Source organism: Dendrobates tinctorius, unplaced genomic scaffold, assembly GCF_039654945.1.
Source record: "Dendrobates tinctorius isolate UK_male_01 unplaced genomic scaffold, ASM3965494v1 ptg000232l, whole genome shotgun sequence".
NCBI lineage: Eukaryota > Metazoa > Chordata > Amphibia > Anura > Dendrobatidae > Dendrobates > Dendrobates tinctorius.
In genome coordinates this window covers 16,647,820-16,674,146 of record NW_027361899.1, presented here as the reverse complement: position 1 = coordinate 16,674,146, position 26,327 = coordinate 16,647,820, and the positions used below count along the sequence as shown (strand labels likewise).

Sequence of the window (26,327 nt, the reverse complement as noted above, 5' to 3'; positions counted from 1 at the left end):
CTCCTATATACAAGAATATAACACTACAGTGCCTTGCGAAAGTATTCGGCCCCCTGGAACTTTTCAACCTTTTCCCACATATCATGCTTCAAATCTAAAGATACCAAATGTAAATTTTTGGTGATGAATCAACAACAAGAGCGACACAATTGTGAAGTTGAACGAAATTTATTGGTTATTTTAAATTTTTGTGGAAATTCCACCACTGAAAAGTGGGGCGCACAATATTATTCGGCCCCTTTACTTTCAGTGCAGCAAACTCACTCCAGAAGTTCATTGTGGATCTCTGAATGATCTAATGTTGTCCTAAATGACTAATGACGATAAATATAATCCACCTGTGTGTAACCAAGTCTCCGTATAAATGCACCTGCTCTGTGATAGTCTCAGGGTTCTGTTTGAAGCACAGAGAGCATCATGAAGAGCAAGGAACACAACAGGCAGGTCCGTGATACTGTTGTGAAGAAGTTTAAAGCCGGATTTGGATACAAAATGATTTCCAAAATGTTAAACATCCCAAGGAGCACTGTGCAAGCGATCATATTGAAATGGAAGGAGTATCATACCACTGCAAATCTACCAAGACCCGGCCGTCCCTCTAAACTTTCATCTCAAACAAGGAGAAGACTGATCAGAGATGCAGCCAAGAGGCCCATGATCACTCTGGATGAACTGCAGAGATCTACAGCTGAGGTGAGACAGTCTGTCCATAGGAAAACAATCAGTCGTACACTGCACAAATCTGGCCTTTATGGAAGAGTGGCAAGAAGAAAGCCATTTCTCAACGATATCCATAAAAAGTGGTGTTTAAAGTTTGCAACAAGCCACCTGGGAGACACACCAAACATGTGGAAGAAGGTGCAATGGTCAGATGAAACCAAAATCCAACTTTTTGGCAACAATGCCAAACGATATGTTTGGCTTAAAGGCGACACAGCTCATCACCCTCAACACACCATCCCCACTGTCAGACATGGTGGTGGCAGCATCATGGTTTGGGCCTGCTTTTCTTCAGCAGGGACAGGGAAGATGGTTAAAATTGATGGGAAAATGAATGGAGCCAAACACAGGACCATTCTTGAAGAAAACCTGTTGGAGTCTGTAAAAGACCTGAGACTGGGACGGAGATCTGTCTTCCAACAAGACAATGATGCCAAACAAAAAGCAAAATCTACAATGGAATGGTTCACAAATAAACGTGTCCAGGTGTTCGAATGGCCAAGTCACAGTCCAGACCTGAATCCATTCGAGAATCTGTGGAAAGAGCTGAAAACTGCTGTTCACAAACGATCTCCATCCAACCTCACTGAGCTCGAGCTGTTTGCCAAGGAAGAATGGGCAAGAATTTCAGTCTCTCAATGTACAAAACTGATAGAGACAACTTCACAATTGTGTCCCACTTTTTGTTGATTCTTCACCAAAAATTTACATTTGGTATCTTTATGTTTGAAGCATGATATGTGGGAAAAGGTTGAAAAGTTCCAGGGGGCCGAATACTTTCGCAAGGCACTGTATATACTGCTCTTATGTACAAGAATACAATTACTATAATACTGCCCCTATGTACAAGAATATAACTACTATAATACTGCCTCTATGTACAAGAATATAACTACTATAATACTGCCCCCTATGTACAAGAATATAACTACTATAATACTGCCTCCTATGTACAAGAATATAACTACTATAATACTGCCCCTATGTACAAGAATATAACTACTATAATACTGCCCCTATGTACAAGAATATAACTACTATAATACTGCCCCTATGTACAAGAATATAACTACTATAATACTGCCTCCTATGTACAAGAATATAACTACTATAATACTGCCCCTATGTACAAGAATATAACTACTATAATACTGCCCCTATATACAAGAATATAATTACTATAATACTGCCCCTATGTACAAGAATATAACTACTATAATACTGCCCCCTATGTACAAGAATATAACTACTATAATACTGCCCCCTATGTACAAGAATATAACTACTATAATACTGCCCCCTATGTACAAGAATATAACTACTATAATACTGCCCCCTATGTACAAGAATATAGCTACTATAATACTGCTCCTATGTACAAGAATATAACTACTATAATACTGCCCCCTATGTACAAGAATATAACTACTATAATACTGCTCCTATGTACAAGAATATAACTACTATAATACTGCCCCCTATGTACAAGAATATAACTACTATAATACTGCCCCCTATGTACAAGAATATAACTACTATAATACTGCCCCCTATGTACAAGAATATAACTACTATAATACTGCCCCCTATGTACAAGAATATAACTACTATAATACTGCCCCCTATGTACAAGAATATAACTACTATAATACTGCCCCCTATGTACAAGAATATAACTACTATAATACTGCCCCTATGTACAAGAATAGTAATGATTTTCGGTATTTGTGTCTGCATTTCCGCTCAGTGTCTTAATAGGTTTATTTCTCAGGAACATTAATGAAGCTTCAGTGACTGTGAGACCTAATCTGTGTAATTAGTGCATTTCTGCTGTTTTTCCGATGTCTGATTTTTTTTTCGGTTAGTCAGTTGTACAAACATTCATGTGCGTCAATTAAATCCTCAGCCTGGTGACCCCTTTGTAAAGCTAACAGTATCTCAAGCTGTTTGAATAAATCTCACTGGTGAGAATTTACAAGTGTTAATATTAATACAAGGTTGAGGAGTCTCAGGCTTCAGTCTTCATCAAGATTCTCTTACACAGATCGAGGGGATTTTAAAGGGCACTTGACACATTTAGTCTTACTAAGCCAAAAACAACCCCTAAAACTTATTAGAGCACTTATGACAGTCATAGAGAAGTCCGTGAATATGTGAATCTCTTCTTGTCTCAGAGAGGATTTTTATAGATTCTTTTTTATATCAAGTTCACAAGGTCAATTTTAAATTCATTAATTGAAGTCTTCCAATTTCCAAACCTGAAATGCAAAATTACCCCCCAAACTAGTGTAAGATTCAACTCGGACCAAACCAGGGGCAAAGTTATAGGAGATGCAGAGGTAGCTGTGACAATTGGTCTTCGATGCCTAAAATTTCATAGGCTCATACGGTATCATAAATGGTGCATGTTAGTTGGGGGCTGAATCTTGGATATTTTGGCTCATTTTCGATAGTTTCAGGACATGTGCCAACCAGGAATGCCAACCATTATGAATGCAGCATTCCACACTTGAAATCAATTGTATCACTGGGCACAAATGGGCCAACCGTGGCCATGAAACTGCAGAGAAAACATCCCATGATACCTTTCCCTAGGATGTTTTCTCTGGCGCTATGCTGAGTCTTCTTTTCCTGGTTCTGAGCTTTGTACAACTTAATGCTTTATCCTGGGGGTTTCTGATGATGTCCTCAAGCCCTTATAACGAAACTCTTCCAGGTCTTTCACTCATTGCCTGGGTGTTAGTAATAAGCAGCCTTGGCCCCAGCTTGGTCTGACCCCTGTGGGCCTCCGTATCCCTGGTCTCCAGTCCATTCGACTGGTCCCTGGTTTTCTGGTCTCTTCCTGGCCTTGTTACTGTTGCTGTTTTCCTGGCTGTGACCTGTTCTGCTCCAGCTTAGTGCTTCACCTGTTCGTCCTGATTCTGATCGAGCCTGCTCCTGAACTTTGTCTCGCTCCGTTGGCCCGTGTTCCTGGTTCTATTTTAACTTTTATCTTCCCCTGGTTGTGGCATCCCTGTTTCCACTTTTGGTTCTGGCTCATGGCTTGCCAGCAGGTTGCTGTGTTTTTTATCCTATTTCTGGTTCCATCTTCTGACTACATCTGGTTCCATCTTCTGACTACGTCTGGGATCTTTCTGGCTCAGATCCGCAGCTCCATCTGACCATCTTTCTGTCCTGTTCTCCTGGCTCCTTTTCTTCTGATGTTTCTGGAACTTTTCTTTGTCTTGATACTGCCTAGTTCTGTCGTAGCTGCTATATGTGGCTGCCAATTGCTGACTCTTCTTGGGGTCGTGACCCTGCGGTATATACCATGGACCATAATCCTACCTTTGCTGAAAGCATTTCTTGGACTGTTTGTTAGTCTAGCTAGCGCAAAACCAGTTTCAGCCATGAAGATATACGTTCAAAATTAAGAGAATGTAACCTTGTGTTTCCATACGGGAATGGTGCTGTCTCATATCTTCATTAACAGCTAACAGGACTCGTTAGTGGAGGCTTACTATATTAGATTTCATACACCATGGTGGCTTTCTTTGTTTGCTTCTAATTAAACAGCTAAAAGCAGCCCATCACCTTGTCATGCTACCATTTGCCTTAAGTCGGTCCCGTGCGCCCTACGTCGGTCCCGTTCACCCTACATCGGTCCCGTACTCTCCATATGCCGGTCCAGTACGCCCTACGTCGTTGGTCCCGTACTCCACATATGTTGGTCCAGTACGCCCTATGTCGTTCCCGTACTCCCCATATATCGGTCCAGTATGCCCTACGTCTGTCCCGTACTCCCCATATGTCTGTCCAGTATGCCCTACGTCGGTCCCGTACTCTCCATATGTCGGTCCAGTACGCTCCATATGTCGGTCGAGTACGCCCTACGTCGGACCCGTACTTCCCATATGTCAGTCCAGTATGCCCTACGTCGGACCCGCACTTCCCATATCGTCGGACCCATACTTTCCATATGTCGGTCCAGTACGCCCTACGTCGGTCCCGTACTCCCCATATGTCGGTCCAGTATGCCCTACGTCGGTCCCGTACTCCCTATATATTGGTCCAGTACGCCATACGTCGGTCCCGTACTTTCCATATGTCGGTCCAGTATGCCCTACGTCGGTCCCGTACTCTCCATATGTCGGTCCAGTACGCCCTACATCAGTCCCGTACTCTCCATTTGTCGGTCCAGTACGCCCTACGTCGGTCCCGTACTCTCCATATTTCGGTCCAGTACGCCCTACGTCGGTCCCGTACTCTCCATATGTCGGTCCAGTATGCCTTACGTCGGTCACGTACTCCCCATATGTCAGTCCAGTACGCCCTGCGTCGGTCCCGTACTCTCCATATGTTGGTCCAGTATACACTAGGTTGGTCCCGTACTTTCCATATGTCGGTCCAGTATGCAATATGTCGATCCCGTACTCTCCATATGTCGGTCCAGTATGCCTTAGGTCGGTCCCGTACTCTCCATATGTCGGTCCCGTACTCTCCATATGCCGGTCCCGTACTTACCATATGTCGGTCCAGAACGCCCTACGTTGGTCCTGTACTCCCCATATGTCGGTCCAGTACTCCCCACATGTCGTTCCAGTATGCCTTACGTCGGTCCCGTACTCTCCATATTTCGGTCCAGTACGCCCTACGTCAGTCCCGTACTCCCCATATGTCGGGCCAGTACGCCCTACGTCGGTCCCGTACTCAACATGTCGGTCCAGTATGCCCTACATCGGTACACGCTACATTGGTCCCTTAAGCCCTACGTTGGTCCTACTTTTCCTTTCTTCCTTGGAACATATGAGTGTAGAAGTTTTCTTAACACTTTTATGAAACTTCTCCTTTGGCAAATATACAGGAAGCCCGCGGCCATGACCCCAAAGGTCACAGACCTTTTTCATTTTCCTTTACTTTTCAATCCAGTTATTTCGTAGATCGGAGCCATCTCCTTTGATGGACGTCCATTATACCCTGCAGGGTTTTTTTTCCTCGCAGTGCTGTCTATTGATTTTTGAGTATTTTTCCTCCTGGCCTTTCATCTTCCTAACATTGCATTGTTAATACAGCAGCGTTTTATAACTGGAGGGCTGCGTCTTCTATGAACCGTGGAGCCTTTATTGCGCCGTGTCCTCTGTGTCATGTAATACGTTCCCGGGCCTCTCTGATGATTTTCTGTCACTTCAGGGGTTACCGGAGATTGAGTGGCAATTTTTTTCCCCCGGTTTATAATAGAGCCAGCTTGTTTACTTCATGAAGAAAAGAGAGAATTGAAAGGCTGAAATCCTCGGCAAGTAACAAGCCGCCCGGCCGCTGACTTCAAGGCCTCTTGGGAACGTGGCGGCATAAATGCTTTCTCCTCTAGACGCTTGTTGGATTTTGGTAAATGGCCTGCGATTGTTTAAGAGCGAGCGTCTTTATTTCAGAGCGGTGGTGCCGGGAAAACTGATTTATTTTTTTTCTCCAATGTGTCTGTGAGCTCTCTGCTATTATTTAATGAGATTAACTTGGCATTTAATACATTAGCTGAAGTGGATTTTCTTGCTTCCTCCAGATACTAAAATGCTCTATAATACGTGTTTTATTAGTGCGTTGTACGGTATTTATACCGTATAGTTTTATATTCTATTATGTTAAATTGTATTTTATTAGTTTAGATTACATTGTATTGTATTATGTTTGTGTAGCATTTTATATGCTATTACATTGTATTATATTGGGCTGTAATATACTGTATTCAGAGGCTGTGACGACGAGCAACAGCAGCACACCCTGTGCCACCAATAGGTGACGATCCCACCACTGACACCGGTATGTCAGCGGATGAAGGGACGCGACGCACTGCCGGCACACGGCTATCACAGGCACAGTGGGGGCTTATCTTAGTTATCCCACCACCAGCATCATGTGACAAAAATATACAGCAAGCTAATCTTGCCCTAACAATTTATCGCAGGGGGGTATTTTGGATGCCCCACCACTGCTAACAACCTTCCAAGAACTGAGGGGATTTATGTATATCCCACTTTCTCAGTTCCTCTTTGGAATTCGCAGCTCTCCGGCACCCCCCCTTACCCTCAGGTCAGTCAGGGAACTGCACCTAGGATAATTAGTCGCCGGATGGGCTGCTTGTTGTGCACAGGCAATTAGACTACTGCAGTAAGGGAATTATCAATGCTGTGGCCGCAGCCCCCCTTATTCAGCAATATACAGTAAGACCCTTCCGTACTGCCAACCAGCCTAACCAACCGCACACACCGCTGCCACCAGCTCCTGGTTTCTCCACTTAAGTTAGACTTAATGGATGGGTTCGAAGCCAACCCAAATAGTAGCGTGATTATCTAAAAAAAGGCGCATAGTTCGTTTCTTAGAACATGGAGGCAAACTGATAGATTTTATCATTTATTCTGAAAATGTGGGCAGTGATTAAACAACAGATAAAAATTGTTACAAAGTTGAGACATTAAATATGTACAATGCGATTATAAAATAACATGAATGAAAAGACAGAAATTACACTTACAGTTGCTTATGGTTCTTTAGGCATCCCATGTGGCTCGGGGGATGGGCCGCCAACCACACATCCCAAGACATCGGGTAGGACTTGTCAGCATGCAATCTGTAGCTCAACTGAATGAATTTTGGGAGGGAATACCTTATCCCTTTGGGTCTGTGACCTCACGAAAGGGGCGGTCTGGTGAGGTTCAACCCCCTACTCTCTAAGTTGTAATTTAACTAAAAATGTATAATAATATCTTAACGAGGGAAGCTCGAACAAACACACATATGGTATCATTGGCAGTAGTTCATCGAACCCAACAAGACAACATGAAACATGCCGTAATTAAGACACTCCATTTGGGCGCAATCCATATCTCAGTTTCTGGAGGGGCCAGAACGTGAAAATTAGGGATTAGAAAGCTGGCCTTGTGCCCTTCGCAGAAATGTAATTATTATATCTCTGCCACGAGGGAGGGGCATGCTAGGCTTCTTTTAATATTTCCTATACCTATAGCCAGCCTCATGGCCAGGACAAAGAAACTATTTCCACTCAGCTTAATTAACATTCCTAGCTGTGGAGAGGAGCCAAATGCTTGTAACAGGAAGTGTCCTATTACCAATGCGGACACAGAGCTGTTAAGGAGGGGGGAAGGGGGGATGCTGCAGCTATGTGACAAGATTTTCTCATCAGAGTGAAATGGGAGATTCTAGAATGTTCCAGAAGCATCATACTTTACTTAACATTTTACATTACACCACCCCCTTTTAGAGGGCGCTACGGAGGCATAATCTGACGGTAATCCGACATGCGCACCTCAGCGGGTTCGCCCTGGCGGGACAACCCATCGGCATTACCATGTTCGCTGCCCTTTTTGTGTTGTACAGTAAAGTTGTACTGTTGAAGGGCAAGACTCCAGTGGAGCAACCTTCCATTGGTTCCGGACTCTTTGTGCAACCAGCTCAGAGGGTTGTGATCGGTAACCACCGTGAAGGTGCCCCCGTACAGGTAGGGCTGCAAACGTTGCAGTGCCCACACCATGGCCAGACACTCCTTCTCGATGGTCGAGTAAGCCACTTCCCTTGGCAAAAGTTTCCAGCTCAGGTACAACACGGGGTGCTCCTGGTTCCCCAAGTCGACATGGCTGAGCACAGCACCGAGGCCAAACTCGCTGGCATCGGTCTGTACCAGAAACGGGCGACTGCTGTCGACTGCTCTCAACACTGGAGAGTTGCACAGGGCTGTTTTCAAAGCTTGGAAGGCCGCCTCACAGTCGTCTGTCCAGTTGACTGTTTGGGGTAGCCTCTGCTTGGTGAGGTCGGTCAAGGGTTTTGCAAGGGCGCTATAATCCTGCACGAACCACCTATAGTACTCTGCAGTGCCCAAGAAGGACTTCACCTGTTTCTTGGTCCTGGGGTGGGCCAGGACACGATTGCGTCCACCTTTTCTGGCTCCAGACTCATGGAACCCCCGCCTACCCGTTGCCCCAGGTAGTGGACCTCGCTCATGCCCATCTGGCACTTTCCCTGCTTGATAGTCAGGCCTGCCTGGTGAAGACGCTTGAGCACCTCCTGGAGGTGCTGAAGGTGTTCCTCCCTTGTGGAACTGAAGATGGCGATGTCGTCCAAGTAAGCCACCGCGTACTCCTCCAGTCCCCGGAGCAGGTGGTTGACCATCTGCTGGAAAGTGGCAGGGGCATTTTTCTTGCCAAAGAGAATGACTGTGGACTCGTACAGTCCAAAGGGGGTGATAAAGGCGGATTTCTCCTGCGTCTCAGGGCTCAGGGGGATCTGCCAGTATCCCCGACTCAAATCCATGGTGGATATGTACCTTGTTTTCGCCAACCGCTCAAGCAGGTCCTCGATGCGCGGCATCGGGTGGGCATCAGAGGTTGTGATGGCATTGAGCCCCCTGTAGTCCACGCATAACCGAGTGGTTCGATCCTTTTTAGGCATGAAAACTACAGGTGAGGCCCACGCGCTTTTTGACCGTCGAATCACCCCAGCCTTAACATCTCATCGATCTCTTGGCGCATGACCTGTTGCGCCTCCTCAGAGATCCGATAAGGTGTTCGCCGTAGTGGGGCGTGATTCCCGGTGTCCACCTCATGAACCGCTAACTCCGTCCTCCCAGGTCGGTTGATGAACACGGCCCGGAAGGGTTCTAGGGTGGCCACCAACTGCGACTGCTGGGATACGGTTAACAAACCACTTATCTCCATGTCCTCAATGGACCCATTGGCCTTGGTTTGGGCCAGCATGTCCAGGAGGGGATCTTCCTCCCCATCCTCGGGCAGGTTGCAGACCGGTAGGACGCAAGCTTCACGTTCATGTTGCGCCTTCAGCATGTTGACGTGAAAGGCCTTGCACCTACCCCGAGCATGGTCAAGCGTGACCACGTACGTGACCGGGTTGAGCTGTTGGTGGACGACGTATGGGCCTTCCCAGGCTGCCTGAAGCATATCCGTTGGTACGGGGACCAGCACCCACACCTTTTGACCCACCTGGTAGGTCTGCTCCCGGGCGTTCTGGTCGTACCAGTGCTTCTGGTCAGCCTAAGCCTGTGTCATGTCATGCCCCAACTGCGTCAAAGTCTGCATCTTGTCTCGGAAGCGCATGCCATAATCCACGATGGACACTTCTGTGGGGTTTGACTCATCTTCCCACGATTCTCTTATCAACCCAAGGGGTCCCCGGACTCGCTTGCCATACAGGAGCTCGAAGGGGGAGAACCCGGTCGAGGCCTGCGGAACTTCTCTGTAAGCGAACAGCAGGTGTGGGAGGTACCGCTCCCAGTCGCACCCTTGGGTCTCAACCAGCATGCGGAGCATCTGTTTGAGGGTACTGTTGAAGCGTTCACACAAACCATTAGTCTGGGGGTGATACGCACTCGATACCAGGTGCTTCACCTGAATTTTCTCACAGAGCGCCTCCATTAGGCGAGACATGAATTGGGTCCCTTGATCGGTAAGCATCTCCCTGGGAAATCCTACCCTTGAAAAGATGGTCACCAGTGCGTCAGCCACCTTATCTGCCCTGGTTGAAGACCGAGCTACTGCCTCTGGGTACCGGGTAGCGTAGTCTACCACGGTGAGAATGTATTGCTTTCCAGAGCTGCTAGGGACGGCCAGCGAGCCCACAATGTCCACCGCAATTCTCTGGAAAGGCTCCTCTATCACTGGCAAAGGGATAAGGGGAGCCTTAAGAGCAGGCCCCGCCTTACCCACCTTTTGACAGGTGGTACAGGTGCGGCAGTATTGTGTTACACCTGTCCCCATCTTGGGCTAATAGAAGTGTTGAGACAGCCGTGCCTTTGTTTTGATGATCCCCAAGTGTCCAGCGAGTGGAATCTCATGGGCAATCCGCAACAACTCAGTTCTGAACTGTAGGGGGACAACCAGCTGTCTTTCCCTCAACCACTCCTTTTGGGATTCTCCGGGTACTGTCTCCCGGTACAACCTTCCTTGTTTCCAGAACACCCTCTCCTTATCAGACTCGGAGGTGGGCGTCTCGGCGAGACCTCTCAATTTCTCCGGGCTCGCATCTGAGTGCAGAGCAGCCTGGAACTCCTTGCTGGAGGTTGCCAGAAGTGACGTCAGGGTTCCTTCCTTACTGGGACCCTCTGGAACCTGCTCTGGGTCCACCTCTGGTTCATTCTCTCTTGTAGCAGAAGAGGGTCCAGAAGACAGGGCGCTACCTGCGATCTGGGAACTCTGACTGCGTGTGACAGCTGCTACGTATGCTGTCTCCCTGGGGATTTCTACAGACCAACCAGTCGGTGTTGCCATGGGCTCTACCTCCCCATCTACCCCCAACACTTCAGGAGCAGTGCTACTTATGGGCCAGTTACCTTCCTCGGTGGCACTGGTCAGTTGCATGGCATTACCTTCCTCATGGTTCCCATGCACCTCCCCATTTCCTTGAGCACGGTTGCTTGCTCCAGCCAGGGGTTCCTCTGCCATCTCACTCCGCAGAGTGACAGGGCTGAGCACTTCGGTACCTGTGGACACATCTACCGTTTCAAAGAAATGGTTAACAGGTTCAGTCGGCACAGATACATCATCATCATTATTCCTAGGAAAAGAATGGTTATCAGATTTCTTTGGTACATTTACATCACCATCAGCATCATTCCTCGGGAAAGAATGGTTGTTAGTTGCATCATTGCTCATCAAGTCATTAGCAGGTAACACATTCAGTTTCCCATCATCATCATCACCAGGGTTAACGTTACCCTTATTATCAGACTGGGGAGTGGTGTCAGGGACGTAGTGTGCAACCATCCTGCCCAAGTCAGTCCCCAATAAAACATCAGTGGGCAGGTTTTTAGACACTCCCACTTCCCTCCACCCACTCCCCGCACCCCAATCAAGGAATACCCGGGCCACTGGCAAGGGACAGCGGGTACCCCCGATCCCGGTGACAGTCAGGGTTTTCCCCTCAACAAACTCTTCAGGGGCCGCCAGTCCAGGACGGATGAGGGTTCGTTCAGCCCCGGTGTCCTTGAGGCCTGTAGCAAGATGGGCCCCCACCTGGACGGGTTGAACGTTGTCGTCCATCCTCCCAACCACACCTCCCACCAACAGAACAGAGGCGTTGGGCCCAGGGGCCTTGGCTGGGGGGTTCTTCGGCTTTTTCGGACAGGTGAAACGGAGGTGACCAGTCTGATTGCAGTTGTAACACTGGCGACTGTCAGTAGTAGGCCTGGTGTTGGCAACAGGGACAGGGCCTCCGGAGGGATGGCTAGCTGGGGCACTGGGGTTGGTTGCAGGCTTACCCCCTCTCCAGCTGGTGGTGAGTGGCCTCCGCGTCTCTGGCTTCCGGTTGGCCCCATAGTTGTCGGCGATCTGCGCTGCTTTGTCCGCATTCGTTCGCGGTCCAGGATGAACTGTCGGACCTCAGCTGGGCAGAGATGCAGGAACTGGTCTTTGATCATCAGGTCCCGTAGCAGCTCAAAGGAATCAACGGACAGTCCATTGATCCACTGGTCAAAGTGGGTCCTGAGTCTTTGCACCACATCGCTATAGCTATCGTGTGGGCCGTGTTGGAGGTTCCGGAACGTCTTTCGGTATACCTCAGGTGTCAGCCGGTATTTGGCGATCTGGGCCTGCTTTATGGTGTCAGTCGTCATCGTCTTCTGGCGGAAGAGAAGCAAACGCCTCCAGAGCTTTGCCTTTTAGCCCTGAGGTCAAGTACCTGGCCCATTGGACCTTATCGAGTCAGTACTGTCGGCAGGCTTTCTCAAAGGCTCGCAGAAACGTGTCCAAGTCCCCGTCCTTTTCCATTACGGGAAAATGCTCTGGCCGGGGTTTAGGACTCTGGACGCTGCTGGGCTCACTGCTTCGGGCTGCGGGGGCATTCCCCCCCGCTGGATCACTTCCAGTTCATGGGCCCTCTGCGCTTGGCGCTCGGCTCTCTCAGCCTCTAGTTCAGCCTCTCTTTCGGCTCGGGCCTCCTGCCGACATTGCTGGATCAGCCTCACCCGTCCCTCACTGTCTTCGGCGGGGAGTGCGTCCAAGGCCGGTTGCAGGTAGAGGTCCAGCCCGCTCTGGTTGAATGTGGGGCCAGCGCTCGGGAGTGGAGCCTCTGCTGCAGCCCCATTGTCACCTGGGCCAGCTTCTGCGCCCGCTGGGCTCTGGTCGTTGTCCAGCTGCACCAGAGCCGCGATCAGTTGGGCTCTGTTTTTGTTCGTGGCGTCAAGGCCTTGGTACGTGCATAACCCAGCAAGAACTTCCTTTGTCTGCTGTTTGTACCAGTGTTCTCCTTTTGCCATGGTTGCCAAATAAAAAATAGAAAAGAAAAACGAAGAAAAGGGAGGGGATACTTGCAAGTACACAAAAATGTCTTAGGACTAATAATCACTGAATCTGTTCTCCAAAACCTATGACGCAGGATTCCCACCAGAACCGTGCAGGAGGAATGATTGCTCAGACAAATCACTAATGGTCTAGGATCAGCCCACCCCTGCCACCAAATTGTGACGACGAGCAGCAGCAGCGCACCCTGTGCCTTAAATAGGTGACGATCCCACCACTGACACTGGTTTGTCAGCGGACGGAGGGACGCGACGCACTGCCGGCACATGGCTATCACAGGCACAGTGGGGGCTTATCTTGGTTATCCCACCACCGGCACCATGTGGCAAAAATATACAGCAAGTTAATCTTGCCCTAACAATTTATCTCAGGAGGGTATTCTGGATGCCCCACCACTGCTTACAACCTTCCAAGAACTGCAGGGATTTATGTATATCTCACTTTCTCCGTTCCACTTTCTAACTCGCAGCTCTCCGGCGCCCCCCCTTACCCTCAGGTCAGTCAGGGAACTGCACCTAGGATAATTAGTCGCCGGATGGGCTGCATGTTGTGCACGGGCAATTAGACTACTGCAGTAAGGGAATTATCAATGCTGTGGCAGAAGCCCCCCTTATTCAGCAATATAAGACCCTTCCGTACTGCCAACCAGCCTAACCAACCGCACACACCACTCTGCCACCAGCTCCTGGTTTCTCCACGTAAGTTATAGACTAAATGGAGAGGTTCGAAGCCAACCCAAACAGTAGCGTAATTATCTAAAAAAAAAAAAAAAAAAAAGGCGCATAGTTCGTTTCTTAGAGCATGGAGACAAACTAATAGATTTTATCATTTATTCCCAAAATGTGGGCAGTGATTACACAGATAAAAATTGTTACAAAGTTGAGACATTAAATATGTACAATGCGAGTATAAAATAACATGGATGAAAAGACAAATTACACTTACAGTTGCTTATGGTTCTTTAGGCATCCCATGTGGCTCGGGGGATGGGCCGCCAACCACACATCCCAAGACATCGGGTAGGTCTTGTCATCATGCAATCTGTAGCTCAACTGAATGAATTTTGGGAGGGAATACCTTATCCCTTTGGGTTTGTGACCTCACGAAAGGGACGGTCTGGGGAGGTTCAACCCCCCTACTCTCTAAGTTGTAATTTAACTAAAAACTTATAATAACAATATCTTAACGAGGGAAGCTCGAACAAATACACATATGGTATCATTGGTTGTAGTTCATCGAACCCAACAAGACAACATCAAACATGCCATAATTAAGACACTCCATTTGGGCGCAATCCATATCTCAGTTTCTGGAGGGGCCAGAACCGTGAAAATTAGGGATTAGAAAGCTGGCCTCGTGCCCGTCACAGAAATGTAATTATTATATCTCTGCCACGAGGGAGGGGCACACTAGGTTTCTTTTAATATTTCCTATACCTGTAGCCAGCCTCATAGCCAGGACAAAGAAACTATTTCCACTCAGCTTAATTAACATTCCTAGCTGTGGAGAGGAGCCAGATGCTTGTAACAGGAAGTGTCCTATTACCAATGCGGACACAGAGCTGTTAAGGAGGGGGGAAGGGGGGATGCTACATCTATGTGACAAGATTTTCTCATCAGAGTGAAATGGGAGATTCTAGAATGTTCCAGAAACATCATACTTAACATTTTACATTACAGAGGCGTAGCTCGAGGTTCAACTCTTAGGGAGGCGAAACACTACTCTAACCTAGGGAACGCATTTTTTCAACTATCAAGGCACCCCCTAATTACAGTATGTGAGCTGATAACAATGCTGTTATTGAGTATAAAAACTATTGACGACTAATATTACCACCATACAGACACCATATAATGGTAGATGTCCGCTCTACAGACTGTACAAGAGATTACAGAACAGTAACATAGTGATTTATAGTGACTCTGACTTATTCCATGTTTGCAGTCCAGCCCAGACCACCATGACGACTTCTGCCATGACTCGTCTGCAGAATTTACAACACAGACGCACTAAACTTCTTATATTTTCAGCATCGTCCCCATCTATTCCAACCTGCACAATTTCCCCATCCTGCCGTTACCCCCCGTTTTGCATCAGAACTGCTCCCGTTGTTGTCTGGCAAAAATGTTAATGTTACTAAATTACCCCCTCAAAAAATATCTACTGCAAAGAATCCATAAAAAGTATAATACTAGATAATTCCCCCCAACATTATAGTGCTGTATACTGTGTCACAGACGGTAGAATGTAATTAAAATTGCCCCTTTTCCCAAATGCCCCTTTACAAAGTAATAATGTCAATCAAGTAAAAATGCCTGGGTGCCCCTTAGAAAGTTATAACACCCTGTGAGTGGACCCTTATTAGTAATGTCTCTCAAGTGCCCATTTAAGAAGTAATACGGTCTCCGAAATGCCCCTCAGAAATGATTAAATATGCACCCTGAGTGCTCCTGTAGCAATAGTTAATTTAATAGTGCTCCCTCCCAGAAGCCATAAAGTCCCCTAAGTTTCCCACAGTGGTAATAATGATTATGCTACAAATGCTCCAGAAAAATTACACTGGCCAAAATCATTTTCCCCAATTCACCATTTGAGGTTTTTAGAAGTCACTTTTATTTTTGTGTCTTGCTTGCACTGATGTTTATGATGCCAAATTCAGCAAAATAGTTCACGCGGTTGACACATTTTGCACAAAGTTAAGGGCCTGTCACACTAAGCGATATCGCTAGCAATATCGCTGTAACGTCACTGGTTTTTGTGATGTAGCAGCGATATTGCTAGCGATATCGCTATGTCTGATACTTACCTCCGACCGGCTCCCCGCTGGTTATCGCTGATCGCGCGAGAACGTCCTGGACTGTTTCTCGTCGTCAGCTTCCTGCTGTGGAGACGAGCGGCGCGGGCGGGAGGACGTCAGGATCGCCTTGTGTGACAGGTAAGTAGCGACCCCCGACCCCTGCGATGTCGCTGGTGAGATCTGCCTGTGTGGCAGCTCACTAGCGACCACTTAGCGATGCACCAGCGATCCTGACCGCGTCATATCACTGGTCAGGATCGCTGGTGCATCGCTAAGTGTGACAGCACCTTTAAACACGGGGTCACTAAGCATTTTTGTCACTTTGTTTTTTAGCAAAATGTCACAAAAAATTTAACTTTCATAAAATTACTCCGGGAAAGGGAAGGGACTGGAGTAAAGTTGCATCGAGGGAAAGGACTGGAGTAAAGTTGCCCCGAATTTTGCAGCTTCTTAAAAAGTTGTAAAACAAAGAATCAGCTGAAAACATCTGGGATTGGTAAACTATTCCCATAAAACAAAAACAAAACAAAAAAACAAACAAGCAAGCACATATCCAATAGACTTTGAAAAAGGTGCAAATAAAAAAACAAATTGGGGGTCAACTAAAAAAAATGGTTCAGAGCGAGACGAAAACGGGAGCAAAGGCAACAATGAATCAAGGATGTAATATATTGAATGGCTGCTAAAGATGATTAAGAAAAATATGCTCCTTTCTCTGGAACGCACTGTACCCCACGGCCGAGCTCTCGCAGTGAGTGTCCAGGTGAGGTGGAACCATGCAGTTATGTGGTCGCGCCTCCTGTGCCCGATCACGGTCGTCCTGTGCAAGCACCACCATCATTCTATCAGCCGCCAGTAGGAACCACACAGCAGCAGAGCACTCGGCGATCAGATGATTTTTGGTATTCCCTTTTAACAACATTACTAAAATGGGCAGCCCTCTGTAATAATGGTGGATGGGGGGAGAATGTATTCTAGCCATATGTGTTATGAATGGGTCACCGAGGAGGAAAAAACCTAAACATGCTAAGCCCAGAAAAACCAGAGAGGTTGGTAACTATGCAGATCCCTGATCCTAACCACACAACTAGCAGCAACCATGGAGCGTACCTACGATGAACCTAGACGCCTCGTCATGGCTGGAGGACTAAATAAGCCTAAAGCAAGAAAAGGGGAAAACTAACTGCCCCAGAGCAGACCCCAAAGGAATAGATAGCCCCCACACATGTATTGACGGTGAAAACAAGATGAAAACACAAACACAGGCAGGAAAATATGTTGAGCAAACGATGGGGCCCAAACTAACTAGAAAGGAGAGGAAAGGAAAGACACTGTCTGCAATCTGTCCAAAACCCTACAAAATAATGTCCAACACTTCTGATAACAAAATAAACCCTGAAGTCACTAGACTTCTCCCACTATATCAGCACTCTGAAATATTCTGAGACAGAGCAAAAAGAGGCCAATCTAATAAGGGGCAAAAAGCAAATTGGCAAATACAGATAAATAAGAGTGGAAATTCAGCACAGCCCCAGCCAGGGCTGGCTGACCACACAAAAAACTGAATAGAGCAACAAAATCAAGTGTGAACATTAGCAGAGAAACTTAGCTTGAGCTGACTGGAACAGAGCTGAGAACCAAGACCTGACAAGCAGAAGGAATCACCAGCACCAGAGTAGGGCGTCGGCTGTCTTAAATCCAATCTGAGGTCCAATTGTCATCCTCATTATCAGGTGGCGGATCTCTACTGATTAAATCAGCCTCAATACCTCCTGTTACCACCAGAGGGAGCCTGGATGGAGAACTCACAACTGGTAGACCAGAAAATGAACTCACAGCACATATGTACTTTTTTGGGTGGGATTCGTACTCCAGCATTAAAGGGCACAGCCTCTGCAGAATGTTTCCTGCTGTTACAATATCTTACAGTTGTCACTTTATTGCTGATTTTCTGTTACATTTTGTACACCACTCACATCAAGAGCAAAATTAAAAACTTCTACAGAGCTGTGCTTAGGATTTAATCATATTCATCGGCTTTCTCTCTTCTGTTCTCCGGTAATTGGTCTCCAGAGGAATTCTGAACGCAGGTTTGGATGTGAATGGGGTAAAAAGTAACTTAATATCAACCAAAGGAGAATAAATGATCACTTGGTGAAGGAAAGGGAGGAGGGTGGAGCTTTGGACCTGCACCGATCCTGAGTATAAAGGACCTTTGGATCTGCACTGATCCTTAAAGGACCTTTGGACCTGCACTGATCCTGAATATAAAGGACCTGCACTGATCCTGAGTATAAAGGACCTTTGGATCTGCACTGATCCTGAGTATAAAGGACCTGCACTGCTCCTGAGTATAAAAAACCTTTGGATCTGCACTGATCCTTAAAGGACCTTTGGACCTGCACTGATCCTGAATATAAAGGACCTGCACTGATCCTGAGTATAAAGGACCTTTGGATCTGCACTGATCCTGAGTATAAAGGACCTGCACTGCTCCTGAGTATAAAAGACCTTTGGATCTGCACTGATCCTGAGTATAAAGGACCTTTGACTCTGCCCTGATCCTGAGTATAAAGGACCTTTGGCTCTGCACTGATCCTGAGTATAAAGGACCTGCACTGATCCTGAGTATAAAGGACCTTTGGACCTGCACTGATCCTGAATATAAAGAACCTGCACTGATCCTGAGTATAAAGGACCTTTGGATCTGCACTGATCCTGAGTATAAAGGACCTTTGTATCTGCACCAATACTGAGTATAAAGGACCTTTGGATCTGCACTGATCCTGAGTATAAAGGACCTTTGGACCTGCACTGATCCTGAGTATAAAGGACCTTTGGCTCTGCACCGATCCTGAATATGAAAGACCTTTTGATCTGCACCGATCCTGAGTGTAAAGGACCTTTGGATCTGCACTGATCCGGAGTATAAAGGACTTTTGGCTCTGCACTGATCCCGAATATAAAGGACCTTTGGACCTGCACTGATCCTGAGTATAAAAGGACCTTTGGATCTTCACTGATCCTGAGTATATAAAAGACCTTTGGATCTGCACTGATACTGAGTATAAAGGACCTTTGGATCTGTACTGATACTGAGTATAAAGGATCTTTGGATATGCACCGATCCTGAGTATAAAGGACCTTTAGACCTGCACCAATCCTGAGTATAAAGTACCTTTGGACCTGCACTGATTCTGAGTAAAAAGGACCTATGGACCTGCACCGATCCTGAGTATAAAGCACCTTTGGACCTGCACTGATCCTGAATATAAAGGACCTTTGGATCTGCACTGATCCTGAGTATAAAGGACCTTTGGATCTGCACCAATACTAAGTATAAAGGACCTTTGGACCTACACCGATCCTGAGTATAAAGGACCTTTGGATCTGCACTGATCCTGAGTATAAAGGACCTTTGGACCTGCACTAATCCTGAGTATAAAGAACCTTTGGCTCTGCACCGATCCTGAATATGAAAGAACTTTTGATCTGCACCGATCCTGAGTGTAAAGGACCTTTGGATCTGCACTGATCCGGAGTATAAAGGACTTTTGGCTCTGCACTGATCCCGAATATAAAGGACCTTTGGACCTGCACTGATCCTGAGTATAAAAGGACCTTTGGACCTGCACTGATCCTGAGTATAAAAGGACCTTTGGATCTTCACTGATCCTGAGTATTTAAAAGACCTTTGGATCTGCACTGATCCTGAGTATTTAAAAGACCTTTGGATCTGCACTGATCCTGAGTATGTAGGACCTTTGGACCTGCACTGATCCTGAGTATAAAAGGACCTTTGGATCTGCACTGATCCTGAGTATGTAGGACCTTTGGATCTGCATTGATCCTGAGCATAAAGGAAAGTAGTCCTGGTACATCGCTGCATGCTCTTCACGCTGTTCCCCTGCCCTGGTCACCCAGTTGTGCAATGAGCTACATTGTGGCTCCATTTACATTTGTTATATTTGTAGTTCCTTGGATAGCTTGGAACGCAGCTGTGCAAAAAAAGCAAATATCGGGAGAAATGTATCTCTATCATCCTTGGGATCGGTGCAAGTCCCAAGCATTCAATTAATGGTTCCTCCCGCTGACCTGCCATTGCTGTGTAAGATGGTGAGCCATTTTAACGTGGACATCCACCCTTGAGGGCCTTTTTCAATCATTAACCGGTCCAAAATAAGGGGCTTTTTTTATACCTATCTTCCAATTCCCTGCAAAGACTTAGAGGCAAATGAATAATTTTTTGCTGCCGGCAGTCACCACTAGAGGGAGCTGAAGAGCTTACTGCATGCTGAGTTATTATTGAGCTCAATGTTTGCAGCAGCTCCCTCTAGTGGTGGTGGCAGGAATCTTGCCTACCATTTCTTATATGTATTCGTTTGGAGGGGACTTGGAGCTCAAACTAGTATAAGGTTATGTACAGAAATTCTACCTAAAAATGGGATTGTGACTTGGGTTTCTCTTTCCATGATGCACTCCCTTCATTTCCATCTACCTGTGAGCACATAATAGGAGCATTCCTCCGGGCAGAGCGGGAATCGGTCCTCGAGCTTCTTAAAATGCTTAGCGAATCACAGTGTATAAATTCCCTATTTCCATTTTCTTTGATTTGCTGACATGTTCTTGGCCCAGAACTGGCAGATTTTCGGTGTTACACTGTATTTGATGATATAAATAATCTCATTATAATGTTTTTGCTTCGCAGTGAATAATAATTTCTGCTCCTCGGTATATAAAACGCGCTGGCAAACTTTACTCATGAAAACCATTTGGATGTAATTACTTTTAAATAATGCGTGCCTCCTTCTGCGATCGCTTTTTTTGTTCTTAATTTGCATAGTTCCGAGTTGCCGGCAATTATTGCTAAAATTGACAAAACATTGCCTGCAAGTGCCAGTCATTGTGTAAGCAAATATCTCGTCCTGTGCAATCGCAAAATCACGGGAAAAATAAAGGGGGACGGCACCCAGTCGGGCGTTTGTGGATTTTATAACGACAGCAGCATTTATCATTTCTCCTTTTCCAATATTTCGGTTCCCGTCGGGCAAAGTGACTTTTTTCTATTTCGTAAATTTGAAAGCATTTTATTAGGATTTACTGTAACTTTATGATCAACTGGGAGTCTCACTGCCAGGACCTCATGATGTTCAGAAGGTTGGGGGTCACAACTCCGGTACAGCGCAGCATCCCCTCCAAAATTGCACTCTCTCTACAAGGCGCCGCAGCACAACTCTGCCCCAGCGGATGGGTCAGTACCCTGCATGGTCAGGAGGCGGGAGCGTCTCTGTGCAGAGCTAAATCGCAGCCTCTTCACAAATTCAGAGGGGACCCAACTAGACCCCAATGATCAGAAAGTGATGACCTGTCTTGGAAATATACCTTCAGTCTAAATAAAGTTAAAAAAAACCCTTTGCAACTTGGAATCTTTTTGACATTGTCTTGAGCAAAACTTTTTATTTCCCTTGTTTTGCTTTTATTTTTCACCTCCTTATTGTGTGTCTGGACGCCAGGGCTTCATCTAATCAGTAAGTGCTTCAGAAAAACCCCAAAAGTTCTTTGAGGCTGCTTGGGAACTTATGGGATCCAACAATGCTTCTGGGAGACTTTGAGGTCTCCTCTTTTTCTTGGAGCCTCCCGAATATTCCTGTAGACTTGTCAGTTTTGTTTTAAGAGGAATTTGGCACTAGAGTTTTCCAAGTATAAGCTTCGGCCATCACCCTTTAATGCCTCTTTAACAGCAGTCCAGCAAGCGGTATATAAGTCCCGCATGCACTCTGCGTATCTTTAAAAAAAAAAAAAAGTACTTTAACTATCCACCCTATGTCATGGTCCAGTTCAATGGGCATCTCTGATCTTGCTTTGGCATCTCCTCTCACAATCGCCGTCGTCCTTTCTTGCTTCATGTGGAATGATGAATCCCACGTCATCCACACAGAGTCCTATTGACAGGGCAGAGCTAAGTACTCCTGCGCAAGGGCAAAACATAATAATATGGCTGCCCTTCCTCTCAATATGAGTGAGAAACCATAAATCCATGGAGTCAGTCAAATTCTTCATTTTTTTGAGAAGCACCAACCACATCCAAAGACACTGATGAAAGAGGTGACTGTTCTCCTTCACCGTAAATCTCCTGTGTAAGGAGGACTACAAATTCTCATTTTGATGTAGGTCCGAGGAGGAAGGGGCTGGGTAATTATTCTAAACCTTTAAGGCCTTTCCTGGCCCCGAACAGTGGAACAATCCTAGTTTTCTAGACAGATGCAGAGTTTTTCCTGCTCCACTACCGGAAGAAAGTGTCTTCTATACCCAAGCAGGAGGTTTGGGAGGTGGTTGTGATCCATCTTCAACCTGAAAAGGTCCAACTAGCTCCTTTTTAATCTCAGCCCATAGCAGTGACCACCTTCACCTCGCTGAGAAGTAGAGATCTGTGCCGACAGCATGGCCATAGGTGGGAACATGTAAACTCTTTGAGAAGAACTTGGTCAACTTTTGGTCTTGAGAATGTCCAGTCAATGGCCAAGAGTTCATCACATCTTCTTAAAATTAGGCACAAGACTAATATATAGACTCTATATCGATACAATATATGAGCCCGTTACTTATTTGTCTTTGTGCCATAAGTTATTCCTGCATTCTGACCTTGCCTGACTCATCATCTGCTTAGGAATACGGATCTTTTGCTGAGGAGACATCTTTTACAGCCCTCCAGAACCTACACCGAGATGCTGGAGGAATGGAGAGTGCGGCGCGCTTTTTTTGTTTGATTGTTTGTTCTACATTGTGATAACGAATCGCTGTTGGAGAATGGGACTCGGTTTGGGCAACAGATTATGCAAGAGTAAGTAAATTATGTTAAAGGTCTCCATTAGCATTTAAATTGGAAACAGCAGATGAAATGCTTCCTCTTAGTATATTAATAATTTCCGCCGCACCAGGTACATTACGATACGTTATGACAAGGTCGGCGCTGAAATATTTAACCTTAAATGTCAGGGTAAATAAATAATAAAAAATGGCACTATAAATAATGAGATCCTACAGTATATACTAATGATATACATGCAGGGTGCTGCGGTGGGGGAGGTGAAAGTGGATAAATGGTCGTGATGATACAACACGGTCAACTGTTCATATAGGGAAGGAGCTGAGATGTAGCCATGGGGGTGAAACAAGAAAAGTTGATCATGGGTTTTTCTATGAGCGGGACTCACAGGCTTTTTCTATGCCAGGAATCAGGACTCAAAGGCTTTTTCTATGCCGGGAAGCAGTACTCACAAGCTTTTTCTCTGCTGAGAAGCTGGATTCACAGGCTTTTTCTATGTTGGGATGCAAGACTCACAGGCTTTTTCTATGCCTAGAAGCAGGACACACAGGCTTTTTCTATGATGGGAACCAAGACTCACAGGCTTTTTCTATGCCTAGAAGCAGGACACACAGGCTTTTTCTATGTTGGGAAGCAAGACTCACAGGCTCTTTCTTTGTTGGGAAGCAAGACTCACAGGCTTTTTCTATGTTGGGAAGCAAGACTCACAGGCTTTTTCTATGTTGGGAAGCAGGACTCACAGGCTTTTTCTATGCTGGGAAGCAAGATCCACAGGGTTTTTTTTATGCGGTTGTGATGGTGTGATATGCTATATGGATATCATTTTGTGCATATTTCTATTTCACTGATTTTCCTAGTGTTTTCTTGTTGCCTTGTATGTCTGCAGTCTGACTGTATCTGTGTCTCTTGATGACCCCCTGTAGTGTCTTAATCCCCCAGGCACCTTTATCAGGCCTGGGAGGCCGGAAAACCACCCCAACCCGTCTGACTACTCCTGGACATAGGGAGGGGATGGGGAGGACAGGAGCTGTTCAAGTCAGACTTTGTGTGATGATGATCGTGTGAAGACAGCACATCAGAGAGAAGGGGAAGCGTATGGAACCATTTTATCATCTATTTGCTGGATTATTGGACTCTCATCTCCTTGGACATTCATCCTGTTACTGAACTGCATTCGTGTTCTGGACTATTGTATCCTCAGTGTGGTGGATTGTTTATGGACCTTCTAATTTTGCCTATAATAAAGGTCTTGGGATTGTTCACACTTCCCTCACTCTGTTGATTGTGTGATATCGGAGAAGGACCCCGTGACATGCAGGGATTAGGATTTGCAGTTTTTTTATGCGGGAAAGCAGAACTCACAGGCTTTTTCTATGCTGGGAAACAGGACTCATAGGCTTTTTCTGTGCTGGGAAGCAGAAGGCACAGACCTTTTATATGCTGGGAAGCAGGACTCACAGGCTTTTTCAATGAGTTTGCTGGGAAGCAGGACTCTCAGACGTCTCTATGAATGGGCTGGAAAACAGTATTCACAAGCTTTTAGAAGTGTGAGAAGGAAGCAGTAATCACAGGCTTTCTTAATGAGTGGGCAGGTAATGCAGGACTCACAGACTTTACGAGTGGGTAGAGAAAGCAGCACTCTCAGGCTTTTTCAATGAGTGGGTGGGAAAGCAGGACTGACCCTTTCTCTATGAATCGGAGGGGGAAGCAGAACTCACAGGCTTTCTTTGTAAGTGAATGGGGAAGCAGGACTCACGGGCTTTCTTTATAAGAGGGATGGGGAAATGGGACTCACAGGTTGTTTTTTATTCTTGGCTTTTTCTGTGAGTGAGTGGGGAAGACAGAACTCGGAGAATTTATAAGTCGTCAGTGTAAGCATAACTTACCATCTTTATTCTATGAGTGGCCTGGGGGAACCAGGACATACCGGCTGACTGTGAGTCAGTGGGGAAGTGGGACTCGCAGGCTTTCATTTTAGGTTGACAGAAGTAGGACACACAGGCTTTCTTTATGAGTGGGTCCTGGAAGCAAGGCTCATGGATTTTCTCCAAGAATGGGGGCTGGAGAAATTGAAATCAAAGTGTATAGGGGAAGAAGTACACAGGCTTTCTATATGACTGCAAAGGAAAGATTATGGGTGGGAAGATGGAAGAAGTAGGGCTCACAGGCTTTTTCTATGAATATGTGGAGGAGCCACAGACAGATTTTACAGTTACCTTGAAATTGCACTAGTTTAGTAGTGATAAAATGAAGCAATCTACTGATGCTCCAACCTATGGTGTCTCCTACCCTGTGTGATCTTTTGGAGGAAGTTGCTCTTTAAATGCACCCTCCAGATTTCGCTGTATTTTTATACATTTTCCACTTTATTGCATCAGAACTGAACAGAAAGTTCATAGGAAAAAGCATTAAAATGAATGTAGCTGCAGCTTTCATGAGATACAGAAATGAAATTACCAGAGGTCGTACAGAGTTCATCAAAGGCACAAGAAAACGTAATTAAGGCAGAGATACAATTCTGTAAACTCCACTGCCGCACCTGTCAGAGGCTTCTGTCTAATGAAATAGCTGAAAATAAGAATCTGCAAACAATGAACCCAGCAGAATTGTATTCTCCACGTCTCATTATCTGTATGTGCAATAACCCCCAGAAACGCCTTAAATTCTTAAGCGGTGGATGCACCTGACAATATCAAACCCATCCCAAATTAGGCAAAATGCACTTTATTTACATTACTTGAAACCTAACCAAAAGGAGATTCCCCCCTTACCCCTGCTGACCTGGAGCGTTCCTGCCCCTCGACACCCCAACTCCAAGATTACCAGACTCAACCTGAACGACCTATTGGGCCCTGTGCCGACCTCCTGCACCCAATCTCCTTATTGTATTGGTTTTTTTTTTAATTGTGCTATAGTTATATTCTTGTACGTAGGGGGCAGTATTATAGTAGTTATATTCTTGTACATAGGGGCAGTATTATAGTAGCTATATTCTTGTACATAGGAGCAGTATTATAGTAGTTATATTCTTGTACATAGGAGCAGTATTATAGTAGTTATATTCTTGTACATAGGGGGCAGTATTATAGTAGTTATATTCTTGTACATAGGGGGCAGTATTATAGTAGTTATATTCTTGTACATAGAGGCAGTATTATAGTAGTTATATTCTTGTACATAGGGGCAGTATTATAGTAGTTATATTCTTGTACATAGGGGCAGTATTATAGTAGCTATATTCTTGTACATAGGGGCAGTATTATAGTAGTTATATTCTTGTACATAGGGGCAGTATTATAGTAGTTATATTCTTGTACATAGGAGCAGTATTATAGTAGTTATATTCTTGTACATAGGAGCAGTATTATAGTAGTTATATTCTTGTACATAGGAGCAGTATTATAGTAGTTATATTCTTGTACATAGGAGCAGTATTATAGTAGTTATATTCTTGTACGTAGGGGGCAGTATTATAGTAGTTATATTCTTGTACATAGGGGCAGTATTATAGTAGTTATATTCTTGTACATAGGGGCAGTATTATAGTAGTTATATTCTTGTACATAGGAGCAGTATTATAGTAGTTATATTCTTGTACATAGGAGCAGTATTATAGTAGTTATATTCTTGTACATAGGGGGCAGTATTATAGTAGTTATATTCTTGTACATAGGGGGCAGTATTATAG

At 45.7% G+C, this 26,327-nt stretch overlaps 1 protein-coding gene and 1 long non-coding RNA gene across 2 annotated transcripts in view; one reads left to right on the top strand and one right to left on the bottom strand.

Annotated features, from left to right (window-relative positions):
* LOC141060088 (uncharacterized) overlaps positions 1-7,326 on the bottom strand; it is a 57,476-nt gene extending 50,150 nt beyond the window's left edge. The window contains exon 1 of the long non-coding RNA XR_012222660.1: positions 7,226-7,326. This is a non-coding gene — a long non-coding RNA (uncharacterized lncRNA). The remainder of the gene's footprint in view (positions 1-7,225) is intronic.
* GALNT14 (polypeptide N-acetylgalactosaminyltransferase 14) overlaps positions 1-26,327 on the top strand; it is a 531,963-nt gene that overhangs the window by 118,623 nt on the left and 387,013 nt on the right. The gene's annotated exons all lie outside the window — the stretch shown is intronic.